Here is an 18688-nt window from a genome sequence, read left to right as displayed (position 1 = left end):
AAATATCGATTACAGTAACGACGTTACGTACGACACTGCGCCACTAAACGTATCTTACAGATACACAGTTTGTGTCTGTAAAGCGTGCTTCGCCGCAGGCGCATTTTGCAACTATCGCGATCTCAAGCATCGACACAGAAGTAGTTTTTAAAAGGGGGTAGTTGTGCACGGGCCTTCGAGGAAGTTTTATAACCTAGGTTGCTTATACCGCAATTTGCTGCGTATTAGCCTCATGCTTACGCGCGATTTTATTTTCCTCACGGGCGCTCTGCGGCTTATCCACCGATGCGGCTTATCTGATGACTATTTTGCCCTGGTATTTTCCCCATGTCCCGATTTTAACGAAAGGGCTGGAAGTGTCTCTGGAACAGCACCGCCCTGCCAATGCAAGAACAATGCGTAATAGGGGCGCGTCAAACTTCGAGTAGACTGACTTTCCTGCTGCCTTTCCCCCAGCAGCTTGAACGAAAGTGGTGACAGCGATTCATGTCTACTGGAAGGCCACTGACCCGTCGATTCACGAAAAACACACAACAAGGGCACAATCCGATCACGGTAGAACTAGAGTCACTAAATAGGGAGCAGAGTAGCGACACTGAACCACGCCGGCGAGCGAGACCGCCATCTTGGGTCCGGCGAGGCTGCGTCGCCTAGCAATGGGACGTCAATCTTCCCCTTCTCCGCCGGAGAACTGCGCGCATGCGAGCCAGCTCGCAACCGAGGTAACTGGAGGGGACTCAACATGGACGGCGCGTTCTTGGAAGGAGAAACCACGTGACACGATCGGCCCAATCAAGGACACCGAACGGTGGCTCCTGCGCGGAAAAGGAATGCGATACCCTGTACCCCTATTTAGTGACTCTAGGTATAGAACATTAGAACTGACCTCTTTTGTTGTACACTGCCGACCCCGCAGTATGGACCACAGTGTTTGTGGCCTTCTCCATGGTCTGCTTTGTCGCACAAATCAGTCGCGTCGTATTGCCCGCGGCTTATCTGCCCGAAAATTTTCAAAACGTTCCTAAAAACGGGTCCTGCGGCTTATACGCGTGAAATTACGGTACATTAGAGTGTCACTGCGGACTAGTATATTGTGTCTTCAGAATCCTACGGAATTTATGACATTGGAATCCAAGTGCCTCACAATGTATTCTCCCAAAATATTGTTTCCCTATGTGAAGCGGAACTATCACAAAATTAATTTTTAGTTTTGAGAAGTATGACGTCATGGGGTGGTTCAATCTACCAACGCATTTGGCAATATTGCTTCCCGAAAGTCGATGTAAATTCAAATAAATGTTCTAAATAAATATTTTTTAGTCCGCGGTGCCACTTTAAAGGAGCAAGGAAGTGACCTTTAGCATGGCTGGAAACCCAGTGTCATTCACCAAGCACACTATCAGGAGTCACCATGCACAATATTGTGCAATGTATGTGTCACTGCGCCATGAAAATTACAAAAACGTCCGGAGTGAGCAGCCATCGTCCTGGCTCGATCCCCGCGGGTGATGTCAGGAGGCCCTGCGTGGCATCAGGCCGGCGTGGGGTATCAGGCCGGCGTGGCATCAGGCCGGGGAGCAGCCGTAAGCTCTCATTGTCCCCCGGAAATTTGTCCGATACTGCTATACGACGTCTCGACCACTTTGGGTTACCTCACGAGTTACATCATGGGCTTGTGGCGGACCGTGGACAACGACGAGGATGGACACACCCCTGGAGCATTCAGTTCCACCGGCGCGGCCATGGAGATAGGTCACCATCATCGCCTCTCCGTGGCATAACATCATTGCCGGTAGGGACTCATGTAGAGGGACGCCATCTCCTCTATAGGCTCTCCCATCGGGTCTGCGAACGTCACGAAGTGACGTCGACTTCCCTCGCTCACTTCCTCGTTCTTTGAAGGAGTGGAAGGATCCTAGAGGGTGTGGGAAGGTCAGAGGCCTATCGCGCGTGTTTCAGATCAGATGCGATCGCCGTAACACTCGCAAGAGCTCGTACTCCTTGTTGCACAACACGCCGCATCTAAGAACGAAAAACTTCAGCAAGGGCATCTCACTTCTCCTTTAAGGTGCCTCTAAGTATAATTACAACGAATAAGTCTTTAGTAAGTAATTACTTGCCTGGTTGTGCCCGTCATATACATGCACTTCTTCGAAGAAGTACGGTTATACACTTGTTTAATTAGCGATTAATGATGAGTCCCAAAAGCGGCCCTTATATTTTAAGCACTCTTAATTGCGCTCTTCCGAATGGAGTGCACCGCTCACCAGCCGTTGTTCCCTTTTGATTACCCTTGAAGAAGTTCAACGGACGTGCGTACCCGGTCTTCGATGTTCTGCGTACTCTGAGTCTATCCTTAATTACAGCGCTTCAAACTTTATAATGATTATTCGGATGACTATGAATCCATTTTCCTCTTGTCTGTGCGTCTTAAATCTTCCGAAAATTTCAGTTTAATCAGCAGAACGTTAGAAACATGGTCTGCAGATAAATTACAAGCAGACTAAGACATTTTCCAGAAAATTATTTTGCTTTCTATTATCGCACAATTTGAAGTCTGAGTAGATACGTATATCTCTCTAAAGTACCCATCGATGCTTTTCGGTGGCATATGTGGTATCTGAAGCATTATTCTGCAGGTTGTCTCTGGAAGTTTGGAGAAGCCCCTGCAGCCTTGCATCATACCTGCATAGCGCTCTTGTAGCGCTTGCACAACCAGATTTCTTTCTGAATTATTTCCAGGTTCGGTAAACATCGCACTCTGCAAGAAGCACGTACTTGAAGTTGCAGCAGGAGAATAAATTACTTTCCAGAAACATCACAGCTTCCCCCAAGCAAGCGAAACAGTTCGCGCTAACAGGGCTTTCATCAAAAGCTCGCCGGTCCTTCCCTTGACTTCAGGTTTCTCTCGACTTAATTAAGTTGCCAGGGTTGCGAGCATGCAAGCTTGCCTTCGTCCGATGTAGACAAAATATTACTCAGCAAAACGGGCCGGAGCTCAGGAAGCCTGCGCATGATAACGAGATAGAACTCGTCTGGCAGATACGACTCGCCGTGATCTTGGATGAAGTTTGTAGTGGTTTTATGACGAACTTTGTTGTCGATTCTATATCTATTGTGCGCATTATGCTCTGCTCTACCCTGAGGCTGTATTCTTTGATCGATTCTATGCTCTATTTTATGCACCACAAGAGAGGATGAGTGGCGATGGTGATGGGAATGTGGTAAAGAAGAAAAAATGGGAATGTGGGTCGCGGCAAAGTCGGACTGGCTACCCCAGGACGCCTACACATGGTGAATACAAACAGATGAACGGGTTAAAGTGATAGAGCGCCCCCTTGCGGAAGGGGATAGGACCTGCTTACCTCTTCGATTGCGGTGCCATCTTTCGGTCGGAAACGTGGTGGTATCTGGATATGCGCCAGTGCCAGCTCTCCATTGGTAACCCGCCGCTCAGACAAGTTAAACATCACAGGCTTCTGGGCGTCATCCTTGGTTCCAACCTGTCCTGGGAGAAGCAGTTCGACCACTTGAACACCAAGGCCCACCGGTGGATATCTGTCATCCGTCACTTTGCCGGAGCTAAGTGGGGAATGGATGAGAAGTCTATTTTGGCCCCTCACCACGCTTTAGTTCGTGGCACACTTGTGTATACGCATTCCTGTCCTGCATGGCGTCACTCAGACTCAGGGACAGCGGCTTCGGTGTATACTTGCACGGAGCCTGAGGATGTGTCTTGGTGTTTCTAGAGCAGTGGAAACACGGATGGTGATAGCCGCAGCCCGTGAGTTCCCGGTAGAAATCTTACGGCAGATGGAAACCATTCGCCATTACATGCGCCTCAGAACACACCGCCGTCGTCATCCCCTTCTAGCAAAAATCTATCGGCGAAACCAAAGTGCCGTCTTCAAGTGTCGCATGGATGTCAGGCCCAAGCTCCTTCCGTTCCTAATCCACCCAATAGTTCCCACAACCACTCCGTGGTCGCTTCTTCTGCCCTCACTCTCCCTATCTGTCCCTGGCCTCAAGGTTCCAAAGCATCAAGCGCAAGCTATAGTTCTTCAACAGTTGGGAGCGGACATGATGCGTCTTAGATATCCTGACCATACTGCCGTCTTCACTGATGGATTACCACACAGGAGTGTTCGTCGTGTGCTTTTGTCGTCCCATCTGATGCAGTCCCACGTGGATATCGTCTCTCACATCGTACGTCATGACAGGGTGTCGAACCGAAACGTTTTTCGTTCCGGTTCTCTCATAAACGGTCCGGTACCGGTTCTGCTCCGGAGCAAAAAAATAACGGTTCATACCGCTTTTAACCGGGTCCGCTTGTGGTGGGCATATTCATTCCCAGAAAAAAAAATCAATGTTGCTAAATGTAAACCCGTCTATTCCGCATACATGGTATTTAATATTAATAGGCAGCTGTGCAGTTGGTAGCTCCTGGCTCATGTAGGTGACTGTCTGTTCAAATAGGCTTTTTCCTTTCTTGAAGCGCACGATACAGACTGACTTGTTTGTCGTGATGTCATACGTAAAGTACTCTCTTGCTGGATTGGTGCGATCGCGTCCCATCCGAGTGTCTGTTGCTGCTGCCTAGCCAGCAAGCACCACCGCACGAGTACGACGCAAATCGAGGAACATCTTCACTCACAAACGCGCTCGACGGCTCCGTTTTCTTTTCTTCGTGTCCTGTCCACAAAAGAGGCGCCACTTCGCACGCGCTTGCCCTCGCGGATACCTAAATGTATTCAACTGCTCTCAGACAAGGGACGCGTTGCGCGACATTACCGATAGAGAAGCCGTTACGCAGCCCCCTTGGGTCGTTGTTTAGTTGAGGAGAGTTTGGGCGGATGAAATTAAAACGAACACTACGGCACATTGGTAGAGAGTCACAATCGGTCACATGCACCTCTAAGTCTATGTACGCGAACGATAAAACGTTACAAAGGGAGCCTAAGGGTCATAGGATACCGACATATATTCCACCATAACCGTAACCCTCGTAAAGTATCCATGACATGACTTCAGAACACACGACGTCAGTTTCATTCGCCTATTCGTAGTCCAAACCGGCGAAGTTTTTTCTTGGACCGAAAACCGTTAAATAAATTTTTCGGTTTCCGTCCTGAGCGAAAAAAACGTATACGGTTTCGATTCCGTTCCGGTTCGCACCAAAATAGCGGGGTTTTTTTTCGGTTTTTGGTTCTGGTTTTCGATTGACTCCGACACCCTGCTGTGACTTTCCGTTGAACGAGAGCAGCATCCGTGAGAGGAGCACATTACCATACGTCGTTTATACGATGGTGCTCACATTTCAACAATAAATGACTTTCGAAAAGCAAAACGCACGGAGAGCAACGCGAGAAACAAAGCCCTGCACAACCGAAACTTCAGAGAGGATCACGTGGCGGACAGGACGTAATTGCTGTTTTGACTCGAGCGACCGCTAGGGGGTGGCTACACTCGCCTGGACGGAGGGACCGATCCTTGTGTTTCCTTCTTCCATTGATATGTCTGAGAACTTGCATGTGTCGTCTTCAGTGTCCGTGTCTCTCGGTCTTCTTCATGGATCTACACCAGCTAGCATGCACCCTTTCCCTTGCCTCATTGAAAATGTTTGGCAGCGGTGTTGCGCGCTTGCGGTCGCCAAGTCAATGCCACCTAGATAGCAAGGGTTAATTGATTTTATCGCAGACTTGTCGCATTATGGTCGTCGTTACCGCTGCGCCAACGAAACACGAACGCGAGATAGCAAGGCCTGAGCACTCTTTCGATAACGTCACGCACCAGGCTTAATCGCTTGCACGTCTAACGAGCTAACGAATGGCAGGATATTCAAAAAGACGGGCACGTGACACATTGCGCGTGACGTATGCTGTGCCCTTCACGTATCACGCGAAGAGCACTGTGCACGGGTTTTATCACGTAGCCTTCTCGACAGTGCTCCGCCCTTCGTTAGCTCGTTAGACGTGCAAGCACACCGCGAACTATTGCACGTGGACGGCACAGCTATCGCTGCCACCCCTGCGCACGTGGGTGCCCAGAGGCATGAATTTTTCCTCCTCTCTATATTGCTCGGCCTTTTCAGCTGTTTTTTTTTCTTCACTTGTCTATAACTGTATGCTGCGCATGACTGTAACCGCACCGTTGTGCTAACAGTGCACATAGCATGGAAAACATCAGACAATGCACCCTGTTTGCATAGCGTACAGTATACTCAATACTCAATTCTATCACCGACGGCGCAAACAAGCAGGAAAAGGAATCTACTAGGCATCCCTCTCGGGAATTAAATCGTTCCCTCCAAAATGTCACCTAACGACGCGCGATACACACGACCTCTTTTATTTGTTTACGCTCGGTCGGCTGTCCTTTTTTGTTTACCTTTCATTTTTCTTCATTCTCTCTCATGTTTTCTCGTACTCCGATAATGCGTTATAACCTTTAAAAATATGCATCGTCGTCGCTGCGCTTGCCCCGTGTCGAAGGTGTTTTATAAGGGCATGCTGTTGGGGCCGTGTAGGCTACGGCGTTACTGGCGTGTGCTGCTAAGCGTGCGACGCGGTTGTCATTACAGCGGCTCCTGACTTGGAAAGTTTCGAGTTCATCAAAAAGAATCTTGCTCGGTTTCACACGCCGTTTCACGCTAATCTCAACGTTTTAAACAGGACGATGAACATTTTGTTCTGTATATGCGCATTTGGCGTGCGCTGTGCACCCTCAGCGAAAAATTAAAAATAAACGAAACAGTTGCATGGCCGAGCGGGTTAAGGGGTCCGCCCGTTGGTAGTAGCCAAGGCCGTGCTGAAGACTGGGAGGCGGTGGGTTCGAATCCTACCACATGCTGCGCTGTCTGAGGTTTTCCCATCAGTGTTTTCCAATGATTTTCCAGACGAATGTCGGCACAGTTCCCCCTGAAGTCGGCCCAGGGCGCATACTAACCCTATGTCTCCCACTCCTTCCTGCGGCTGTCACTCCGTCTGTCCTCGTCTGTACGCCGATCATAGTCACAGTTGCTTCGCGGCGCTAACATTGAATAAAAAGTAATATTAGTCCTTTTCGGCATAGCTCTGAAGCTTAAGGCCTATTTGCTGCGCTGGGGAGTAAATTATGGCGGTAAGGGGCTAAAATGGGAGTAGATGTAATCGATGTGTCTAGCGGCATTTTTTGAGTGTGCAGCCAGGGTTTATTTTTAATGTTAATGTAGTTTAAATTGTTTAGTTTGTACTTGTACTATAGCTACCATATATAGTTCTTTTCGAGTACTCCGCAGAGTATAGTTTACTTCTGACAGAATTGCACGCTAAAAGTAGAGCGCATGGACTGCACAAACGTACATTCCATAGAACTACACTTTGTAAGAAACACTTGAGCATTAAAGCGTATATTAGCAGAGTTATATGACATGCCTCTTATCCATTTATGGATTAATTAATGCTATGGAATGGAAAAGTGATGTGACAACTCCACATTTGGCCGCGCACGGCTGACCACTCCGGAAATCTCCAGTGCTCAATAACCAATGGAAAGTATGACTCAACAAAAATGTATGCCCCATTTCTCGAAGTAGAATCGTCTGCATTATCAAGCAACTATCTGAAGAACCTATACTGCGTAAAAGGGACTTTACTTATTCAGAAAGCGAGTTCCTTTTTCAAAAAGAGTAGTTCGTAGAAAGGACTCACATTACGTGCTATAAACAGGCCAGCCGTGCAACTGGAGATTATGCCGTGCGTGCTTATATCAGGTACTTGCGCAATTTCATTAATGTTATGTCGGGTCGCGAATAGCAATCTTGTTTTCTGATGAACACGGGGGGATTTTAAAAGAAGAAAATTACAGTCCCTGCGAAGCGTACTTCCACCCAGAAGAATGCGTGTGTTGCTATGGTGATGACGATCACCGCTTGGCCCAAAAAGACTAGAATATACGTTAGACTATATCGGCATTTCGTGAGGAGATGTGCCGAAGGAAAACGGCATCCCCGCTCTGTTTTTACTATGGCAACATAATTGGATTATAGCCGCGACGTTCTCGGTGGAAATGGAATTAAATGTCGCGCATTTGATGTCAAACGCGCCGACTTTTAATCTGATACCTTAAGGGCAGCCAAGGAAGTAAGCAGCTTTCAGAGGCACGCATATCAATGCATCTGTACGATACCAGAAAAAGCAGAAGATTACGATGCACTATTATTGTTATGAAGTTGCTTAGAAATTTCTGGGCACAGAGTTCCTTCTGCTCATTAACCTTCCCTGGAATTCGTATCTGCTCAAAAGGGTAGTTGAACACTTCCGTGTGTGTCGTCCTTGTCCCTGTGCGTTCTCAATCACGTTCAAGGAATCATTACTCATATATCTTCAAGACACTCTATCCTCCCGGCAGCCGCTTTAGCTTGTTCTTCAACATGCATGAGGCCTCAGACGGCGACGCCGGTCCTTCGCCTTGTTTAGGCTCGCCCCAATTTCAGATCAGTGTCAAGCGCCGCATTAATGTATACTAGGCGCATTGTCTCTTCTTATATTTTATCCTTGCAGCCATTATTTTTTCTTTCATTTGTTCATTTCCCCTGTCCCTACTCCTGCAGCTTTAAGAACGACCTACTATAGCCATGTTATTTTCACCTCTTCCGAGCTACGCTTTTGGAAGCTATATAGCGATGGCACTGCTCATCAGCCCGTTTATTGCTTCCTCGGTTGCTATAATACCTTGTACTTCAACTTACCTTCCGTAGGATTTTTGTACAAGCAAAGCATATTGTCCCACTGGAGATGCGTTCTTGCTAATGTTCTAAAGTGGTTATCGTCATCATTCTACGCGTTTTCATGGGAGCAAGAGCTCCCATGAAAACGCGTAGAATGATGATGAGAATTAAAATGAGAATGATGACGTAGAATGAGAAGGATGACGCATAGAATGATGATGACGACAGCTGTTGCTGTCGTCTGCTATACGGTCGTATGCCCGCTTCTGCACATTCAAAAGTGAAATTCCCATCATCCAATCATGATGGAGATGTCGCGGCCCCGTGTGTAGCGCCCCTAGCGTATCGTGCGAACGGGTTCTTGCATAGCAGTTGTCGATTACGACATGGTCGGTATAATCTAGTAGGTCAGCTGTAGTTTAGCGGAGCCACCATCGCTCCTTTTTTATTTTAATTTGCTTTGCTTCTCTTCACGTACCCCGTCAGCACTAGTGTCACAGCACTATCAGCCATATCGCCACTAGCTGCCTTCTTACACCTATATAGAGCATCGTTCATCTAACATACGGTCTGCGAATTTTTACCTTACAGAACTACAGGCTGTCGAACTGAAATAGAAATATGGCAGTCGTCGAAAAAGCCAGAGAACAGCGGGAATAAATAACTATACACCTCTCGATTGCCGGTTGTGTGCGCCAACCAATTACGCTACGCTGGCATCTGCTTTCCGTCAACTTACCAAGGGGCGAATATGTATGTGTGCGGGTATATATAAGAAGATTACAGCCTCAGAACCGTTACTTTCCGCGGAGAGGCTTAATGTCGACGATACACAAGATATCATAAAGATAGTACACACGCTTTCTCTCCCCTAGCGCCGTGATGGCTGTAGAATGACTGTTCAATAGCGATTCCACGTTCTCGCCCGTGTTCCCGCCGACAGGTGACACTGAACACGGGAACATCAACGTTTAGCCTCTGGTAGATTCTGACGGAACTGGACGTCCCATGACAGAGCAAGGCCAGGTTTGCGCGCGTGCTTGTTCACTCGGGACGGCTTCCTCCTTTCACCTTAAGCAGCAGCATCTCCTCTATAGAGTCAAAGTAATAAATACCTAGGACCAACTATGGATAGTCCTGTGTCGCGGGTACAGTACAACGAACATCAAGCTGCGCGCCAAACATCTCTAAACTCGCACGGTTACTTGGAAACCTTGCTCCAGGGTGTCCATTAGCTAGAGCGCTGGATAAAAGTTTACGGTTTTGCCCTGTTTGCTCGAAGCCTTTGTCGCAGCCTTGGAGTTCCAAGGATGAAACACGGCAAGTCCTGTCTGAAGCTGGTGAACTCCCAGTTGGTGTTCTACGTGAACGTGAAACGGCTCGACACTTCCTCCGTTTGCGTGCTCACACTCCTCTTCACCCGCTCCTCAGGAAAATTCGTTACCGCCATGAAAGCGACATCTAACGAGTAGCGCAGAGGACACGCCAGTCTCTTACTGGCTTCGTAGCTAAGGACGTAACACCGCAGGACGTCCCCTGGTCTCTGCCGGTACGACCCACCTTTTGTAAGTCTCACGAACCTTCTGCTTCGAAGAGGTCAGGTTCCCCCTCAAGTCCTTCGATCTCATTTTATGCTCTCGTAGACAATAATTTTTCTACGCCAGCAGCAGCATATACAGATGGCACAGCCAGAAATGGCAAATCCGCCTCGGCATTCAGCATACCATCCGAAGGCGTAGTGCAACGCTTTTCGCATCCAACCTCATCAATAGCTACATAACTATGCCATCCTTTTCTTTCTGCAGCACATTGTTGATTTTACCCCACGGGAATGGGCTGTGTTCACTGACTGAAAATCTGCACTGCAAGCTCTTGAAAATTCTGGCATACAAGGCTACAAGGCTCATACGCACCCCTGGTGACGGATGTGTTAATGGCTTGCCACATTGTGTACGAAGCTGGGCACAGGCTGGTTCCTCAGCGGGTTCCAGCCCATTGTGACGTCGTGGGAAATGAACAGGCTGACAGCGCCACAGAATCAGCTCTCTCGCCTCGAAGACGGACGAGTATTGCTCACCTCTCGTGAAGCATTAATTCATCAAACGCGACTCGATGTGGCTTCTACAGTTCACTGGCGTTACCGCTTGAGACAAGTTCACTCTCCCAGATGCTCTCACTGCGGTCCTCTAGAAGATCTAGAGCACATTCTTCTTCATTGACCACCCTACAAGCCTTCCCGAACCGCACCCTCCGGTTCTCTTAATCAGCTGGATTCTCGCCCCCCCCCTCTCTCTCTCTCTGAAAATTGCATGGTCCCTGGCCAAATCCAGCACACCAACGCTCTGCCCTCAAAGCTCTTTTGACATTTTTGGATACCATAGCCCTTCGATCCTTATTGTGAAGTGGCTCATTATTTCATTCCCCACATCACTACCAGCAATGGAGAAGAGTATCGCCCCTGGCGATGAAACTCCCATTCATCATATTAAAAATACGGATCTTTTTTTTTTTTTTTTTGGAACACGCGAGCGTTGTATTTTCTCCTGGGGGTGACACACTAACTCCCTAGCCGCGAGTGGAAGGAAGCGGGCTCGTTCACTCGTTCAGAGCAGGGAAGAGGAGAACGCCGGTAGCGACACCAATTTAAACCATTTCGCGGGCACATTCCAGCGTTACCGGAACTACCACGTTGTGTCGCAACCAGCGCACTGGCCGACCCCTCTGACCGAGTGAAGGCGCCCGCTTCCGCCCGCCGCAAGGGTGTCGCGCCGAAACCCCAGACAAGAGAAAACAGTAAAACAGAGGCCTGACTTGGGAGTAGGCAATGTTACTGCTACACAGCAACTCTGACGACTCACAGGTTCATCGGAAGCCCCTGAACCAAGAGCAGCGAACGCAACACCTCCATAACCCAGCCACGACGTGAAACGGCATTCCATGACAATGGGATTCCAGGCATGAGGAAGGAAAACACACCCGAGATATAGCCGCCCAAGTAGCTAAAGACTACTTGCGAGAACACTATGTGAACCACCACAGATTTTCAGAGATTTATCAGTAGATAAAAATGATGGAACAAGTGTCACATCAATATACATCCCAACTTGGCAAACAGATTGTACAGAAGCAATCCAGGGGTGCGACTGTCCAGTGACGCAGATATTAAGCATTAATTGTGTTGCTGTATTGTGCCTTAAACTGCGTATAGCGGAAATGAAGTAGTCCGGCTACAAAGAGCAGAAGGTTTGTATTGCGAACTGTAGGATGAGACAAGCGCAATTGGCGCAATGCTTGCCCACATCACGCTTTTAAAATAGTGCTGCAAAAATAGTACTGGTTTATTGATGGTTTGAGAAGTGAGCTGGCCAAAAGCCAAGAACGACTGATCTGTCGCCGATCCAGCACATGTCTTTTGCCGACTACCGAATTTCGTCGTCTTCTCTTGCGATCGGGTCACCTAAGGTAGAATGACGCTACTTACATCACGGTGGTAACAGCTCGTCCGTCGCTAGGATATACTTATTTCCTCATCCAGTCAGGCAACGACCCTATTATGTCAATGAGGAGATGACGAAAGTGTTCAGTAATAAGTGGCACTAACGTAAGTGGTTCTGTACCCTTCTCATTTGGCTTGTCAACTCTCTGGAAAGTATCGCGTAACCTCACATAGGCTTCCATAAAACACCGAGGCCAGTAGAATTCCTGCAAAAGTCTCTTTTTCGTTTTCTGAAAACCTAAGTGTCCTGGCTACGCGCTTGCATGGCAAAGCGAAGAAGAAGGTCTTCACGATACCTCTGCGACACTAGTAGCTGATCGAAGACACTTCTCCTTTTGTCTTCGTAGTTGCAGTATATAATATTTTCTTTTGAAAAGAACTTCACGTTCCTCTTATTTGTACCTTCTTTTGCCCAGGTGTAGAGAGGTTTCAAAAGAAGAATCAGCTGATCTATCAGCATCAGCTTATATATACCTGCAGGAGACTTGTGAAATTAGATACCATTGGAGACACAACGGTGCCTTCCTTATCATTCTGATAACCATTTCCTCCGTTACAAGGAACCTCGCTTCATTCATTTTGTAAGCTCATCGTACCAGACTGTTGTACCGTCAGGTGCTCTACTCCTACGGGCTCATTTTCTTGCTGATCCGGATTGACGGCGGTAGTCACCCGCGGTGCTAATTCCTCGTCATTGTAATTAGTTCTGTAGCAAGTTCTCTGAGTTTTGACCTTGTTAGAACCTGAACAAAGCCCTCCGTATAACTCAAACCTTTTTCTTTTAACAACTCATCAGATCGGTTTGAGCAGAGATATGGACAAGACTCTGATAGACTTTGGGAAACTGCTGGAAAATCGCGTAAGACTCTGCAAGGTGTTCCATTAACCTCTAACTCCCTGCATGTACGGCTTCAACAGGGCAATATTTCCATCATCCTCGCTGACATATGAAAATACCATTTTAGGTTTAGGATAGCTTGCACCTATATATATATATATACGTCCTGTCTCTTTACAATTGTAGCACACAATTTGTATCTTTGCTTCGAAAGTTCTCTCACCTTCGCGTCCCTATTTGGATTGTGCCCTTCCACTTCTTTTGGTACAGTCTCTGTGCTATGGGCTATCTTTATGAGCTACCGTGCTTAGGACGTACCGTGCGGCACGTGCTTGGTTTAGAGAAGTGAGTCGTGTTCTTACCAGACTCAAATTTACTCTTTTCTCGAAGGATTTCTAAACCTTACAGTACGTTTTTCCCTGTTAATCTCTACTTCACGCTTCTCTGCGCATTACCTGAGCAAGCTCTGCTGCTTTTTCTATTGTCTCTACATTTGCTCGATCTAGCCTCACTTTGTCGGGAGTTCCTCGATAAGACAGCTCCAGGGAGAAACACTCGAAAACTTTGTCTCCATCGTCACAAGCTTTTGCACTTTTCAACCACTCTACCACCGTGGCCTTACTACCTCAACGTTGTACGCACACTCAGGGTAGCTTGCCCCAGCCTAAATTTCTGAGCTTCTAAACTTGTTCCGAAAAGCCTCTGTAGACAACCTGTATTTCAGCAAAAGGGCTGCCTTTTCCTTCGCGTAATCACTAGCGTCTTTATAAGTAAGACGAGCAATCACACTGGCTGCTTCGCAACATAGAACTGGCAAAATACGTTGAGTCCGCAAGTTCTCAGACATATTGACTTTCTCGTATGTCATCTCAAAGTTAACGAGAAAGAAGCCAACATCATCATCTACTTTGTAGGGTTGAAAAGTTTGCCCATTTTGACCTTTCACGGTCAGTGAAACTAATCTCACTCTGGGATGTTTCCAGACGCTTCATTTCTATTTCAAGCCTTTTTAGTTCAATTTCACGGTCTATTTCTATCTTCCTAGTTGCGTCTTCCAATCGGCGTTGCGGATCCCAAAATTCGATATCTTTCTCTTTTTGCCGTTCTAGAAGTTCAGCCTCTTTGTATCTTTTGCGTTCCAGAACGTTTTCCCAACATTCACAAAGCTCTTCTTCCTCTCCTCAACTCCTGAAGCCTGAATTGTAGCCAGGATATCAGGTTTCCTCGTGGATTTCTCATTCTATAATCCCAGTTCCTCACCTAATAACATGAGATCAGATTTTAACAATGTCTTTAGATCCATAATGGTAGAGGTAAGCCGAATCTCCTCGATGATCTATGTATCACATTCAAAACAACAACTTTATTTTGAGATGATGAATGGGGAGTTTTATAGACAGAATGGGCGTAGATGCAGGCTAGCTGGTGGATAAACTCCATCATAGGCAAGCCTTGTCTTTGCCGATCGCTCAGGCTTGCCTATGATGGATTGGGGAATTTAATCGCCAGGGCCGATACTCTGACCCACTGCTGGTGGTGATGTGGGGAATGAAATGATGAGCCACTTCACAATACGGATCGAAGGCCTATGGTGTCCAAAAATGTCAAAAGAGCTTTGAGGGCAGAGCGTTGGTGTGCTGGATTTGGCAAGGGACCATGCAATTTTCAGAGAGAGAGGGGGGGGAGAGAATTCAGCTGATTAAGGGAACCGGAGAGTGCGGTTCGGGAAGGTTTGTAGAGTCGGGAATGAAGAAGAATGTGCTCTAGATCTTCGACAGCACCGCAGTGACAGCATCTGCTAGAGTCTACTTGTCTCAAGCGGTAATGCCACTGAGCAGTAAAAGCCACATCGAGCCGCATTCGGTGATTCAGTGCAGTATCATGACGAGAGGTGTCTCGTGGCATGCGGAAAGTAAGCGTTGGATCAATTCTTCGGCATAGATGGGGGGGGGGGGGGGGGGAGAGTGTCAGTTGTCCATTGGCGGAAAGTCAAGGGCGTCACGAGACGTCGAAGAATGGAAGACGGTCCTCTCAGCAGCGCAATACGGGCTCCAGACTCACTCTATACTATCCCCCAGACGACAGCCAATAGCTACGAAGAGCACACTTCAGCGATGCAAATTATAAAATAACTGAATGTTAAGTGAAATACGCTCTCCTGTGGGTACCAGAACGCGACGGTATGAACCACAATGACAACATACATTGCAGGCAAGCCACTAAAATTCCATCTACTCTGCCTGCCATTCAAGTAACACACAGGTGCGGAACCCCATTACCCATTTTTCTGCGTTTCTATTGGTTTTCTTTCTACTTCTATTCTATTCTACCATTAGCATTATCGAAGCATGCGTGTCTTTTTCAAGAATGTATTGCAACGTAAGCTACTCGACTCTAGTGGACAGGAGCTCCTCCGCATGTGACGATCTAACCCTTCCCTCCTCGTGCCCGATGGATGTGAAACCCTAAACGGTGCTCCTCCCTGAACATGCACACTCTCGTTTTCCATATCAAGTTATTCGTCGTTCTCTTCGGCGCCCTACATAGACCCCGGGTTGCTGAATGCGTCCCTCCTGGGACGGTATTTACAAATATTGTTGATAGATGCTATGTGGAACTTGTTATCGTCTGCCGTATACCCCACTGTCTTCAATATGCCTTGCTTAGAGGCAGTTTGTGTTACTCTGAAGGGACCTTGTGGCAGTTCTTTGGTGCCTTGTAATCCTTTTCGCACAAGTACAAGATCGCCGACGACAATATCAGGAATACGACTGCTGTGGCGACGATCGAAATTCCTCTTCATAGTTAGTCGGTAGCGGTTAATTTGGGCGGGTGTCTTGCGACGTTCCTGCAGGCAGAGGTTTTCCTGGATGCCAAGCTGGTGGTCCGCATGAAGGATGGGTGGTGCTCCGTGTAGTGCAAAGTGGGGCGAGCAACCAATTGCTTTGTTATGGGAGCGATTGTGATGATGTGTTGCTGCTTCTAGGCAGGGTTTCCATCCTCCAAGAAAATTGGGATAGAGGTTGATGAACATTTTGATATCCCGGATGGCGCGCTCCGCCATACCGTTTGCGGCGGGATGATAGGGCGCTGTCAACTTTATCTCTAGGCCCTTTTCCTGAGCCCACGTGGCTAAGGCCTTGCTTGCAAATCCAGGTCCATTGTCGCAAACAATGGTTTTCGTGTTCCGGAAGACTTCCCTTCCCAGCATTGCGATTACACTTCTTGTGTCCTCACCGCCTGGACGGGTGTTGACTATCCTTGAATACTCATCAATGGCCAATAGGAATGCCTGTGTCTTTCTGTGACCCTCAGATTTCTTTTTGAGCTTGCCGAAGTCGAGGTGTACAACTTCGAATGGCACTGAGGAATGGACTGGTAACGTCATTTGGTCAGCTACTTGGCGATACCTGAGCTTTCCCTTCTGACACGTGTCGCACGAACTCACGTATTCTTTTACGTCCTTTTTCATGTTAGTCCAGGTGAAGCGCTGGCAGAGCTTGCGATACGTCCGACATATGCCATCATGGCCTCCTGATTCTGGACTGTCATGATACAAATGGAGTATTTCCTGTTGAAGCGTAGGCGGAACACGATAGCGGATGCCTTGAAGTTTAAGGTTTCGCATGCCTTCCCATAGTTTTGGGTCGTCGAAGGAGGCCGCAGAAATTTGTTCCAGCCCCAATCTAGACAATGCGTCAGCGTCCACGAGGGCTTTTCCTGGCTTGTAGTGAAGAGATCAGACCCTTCTTGTCCGTTCGTAGCCAGGGTCCGCACTCTCTGCTCGTGCCCCCTGTCGCTTTATTCCTCGTTCTCTTCGGCGCCCTACATGAATATTCAGCTGACTGTAAATATCTATTGTATTTATTACACCGCACGTATGTACTAGTTGTAGAAAATGTAGAGATAGCTCAGTATTACGTACGCATCTGTCTTGTCTGGTCCCCATTCATCCCATTAAATTTATCTGTTGTTTGTTTGTTTGTTTGTTTGCATGTGTTGGGAATGTGTGTGGAGAATGTGTTATACGCATCATATAGTGTAGCACATAACAGTAAGTTTTTTTGGTTGTTTGATCAGTTGCTTTGCGTGTCATAACTATATAAACAGCAGAAAAGACTCCTCGGTGGGGAAATCAAAGGCTCGGGCCAACGTGCACCCTCACTGCAGTCACCAATATGTATGCTACCAGACCAATGTCAGCGAGCTGGAATATACGCCACTATAGGCTTCTGCACGACTTCTTGAAAACCGCATTAGCCGCCCTTTAACGGCAAAAGCTTGAAACTGCCAATACTCATGCAGCTAACCACCCCTGACCAACATCAAACCCATGTGACCTGGACGAGACGGGATCATTTAGTGGGAGTTATGTCTTATGCGCAGTTCTTTGTTTGTTTTGTGCGGCACTCTGCTGTCCTGTTTGGCAGGCATGCAGGGCCGGTGCTAGAGGTGTGCGGGGCCTGAGGCAAAGGCACATCGCAGGGCCTGTTTCACGCCAGCAGTAATGAAAAGATAATAGGTAAGATTTTCACAGTGGGAGATTTTAGCAGTACGGGAAATGGCAGCAAGAGAGAAGGGTGCGAAATCCTCGGTATAGCTTGCAGGGTTGGCGGATTTTTCTTAAAAGTGGGACTTTTTCTCATCACATGACGGAAAGGCACATAACACATTCTTCTCTCATTTGCGTGCGATTAAGTGCATACTTGATATTTTTAAAAAAGTAATCCCTGGTTGAGGGCTTCGTGCGCGGGGCCTAAGGCGGTCGCCTTACTAGCCTACCCCTATCGCCGGCCCTGCAAGCATGCGGCCTTTCTTGAGACGATACCTTACACAGAGTCACTGGTACTCCTGCTTTTGGGCAAGCTGACGTGGACCGTATTATAGTATATGATCCAACCAAACCGAGAAAGCGTTCACGTGAAACAGCAAAAGCCCTCAGGAATCTTACTGAATTGCCTAACTCGTACCTCGTTTTGTACGAGGTAGCACAATACCCAAAACAGAACGCACTGAAACATCTCAAGGCCTAAACCCAAAGGGGCGTTTCCCGGAATCGTTCTCGTACGGATACATTGAAATCTCTCCCTCTGCTGGGTATATTGATCGCCGCTGCCCACAGGGAGAGGACTGTGAGCCTACCCAAGCAGAACGGGAAAAGAAAACAGTAACAAAGAAAAGGAACATTCAACAATCGCACGCCTGAGGTGTGAACAAACGACGTACCTCATGGAAGCCTTCGGACAAATATTCCCTATCGCGTTTGAATGGCCGTTCGGATAACTTTCGTAATGTATGTTGAAGTCTTCAAAATATATACGTTCTTGCAATGAAGTTAAAGGCGTTTTCTCTTTCATTCCGTATTTGCCTCGTAGGATCGACTTCATGTTCCAAATCAATATGAAGAGGACCATAAGGGGTTTCAGTAAGTTCCAGTAATGAAGCTCTCATAGCTAAACCATGCTCAATACTGCTGAATGAATTGGAATATTAATTTGAATTAGCAAAGAAAAACCTGCTGAATGAATTATATCATACACTGTACATTATAGGGATCAGTAACACAAAGAGCAATATTAAACTGCAGATTATAGGGTCTTCGAAGGCGTATTAATAATAATAATTGGGTGTTTACGTCGCGAGACAA

At 47.4% G+C, this 18688-nt stretch overlaps 1 protein-coding gene and 1 long non-coding RNA gene across 4 annotated transcripts in view; one reads left to right on the top strand and one right to left on the bottom strand.

The window, feature by feature from the left end:
• LOC135385896 (uncharacterized) overlaps positions 1 to 18688 on the top strand; it is a 341034-nt gene that overhangs the window by 290348 nt on the left and 31998 nt on the right. The window lies entirely within an intron of this gene.
• LOC135385897 (uncharacterized) overlaps positions 1 to 18688 on the bottom strand; it is a 109480-nt gene that overhangs the window by 78012 nt on the left and 12780 nt on the right. Inside the window, exon 3 of one of the 2 annotated variants that reach the window (XR_010420529.1) lies at positions 12028 to 12164. The exons of the other annotated variant lie outside the window; for it this stretch is intronic. This is a non-coding gene — a long non-coding RNA (uncharacterized LOC135385897). Of the gene's footprint in view, positions 1 to 12027; positions 12165 to 18688 lie in introns of those variants that run through there. 2 annotated transcript variants of the gene reach the window in all.

Source organism: Ornithodoros turicata, chromosome 2 (genome assembly GCF_037126465.1).
Source record: "Ornithodoros turicata isolate Travis chromosome 2, ASM3712646v1, whole genome shotgun sequence".
Taxonomy (NCBI): Eukaryota; Metazoa; Arthropoda; class Arachnida; order Ixodida; family Argasidae; genus Ornithodoros; species Ornithodoros turicata.
Note: the sequence above shows the minus strand (reverse complement) of the source record. Positions and strands in the feature narration are given on the sequence as shown.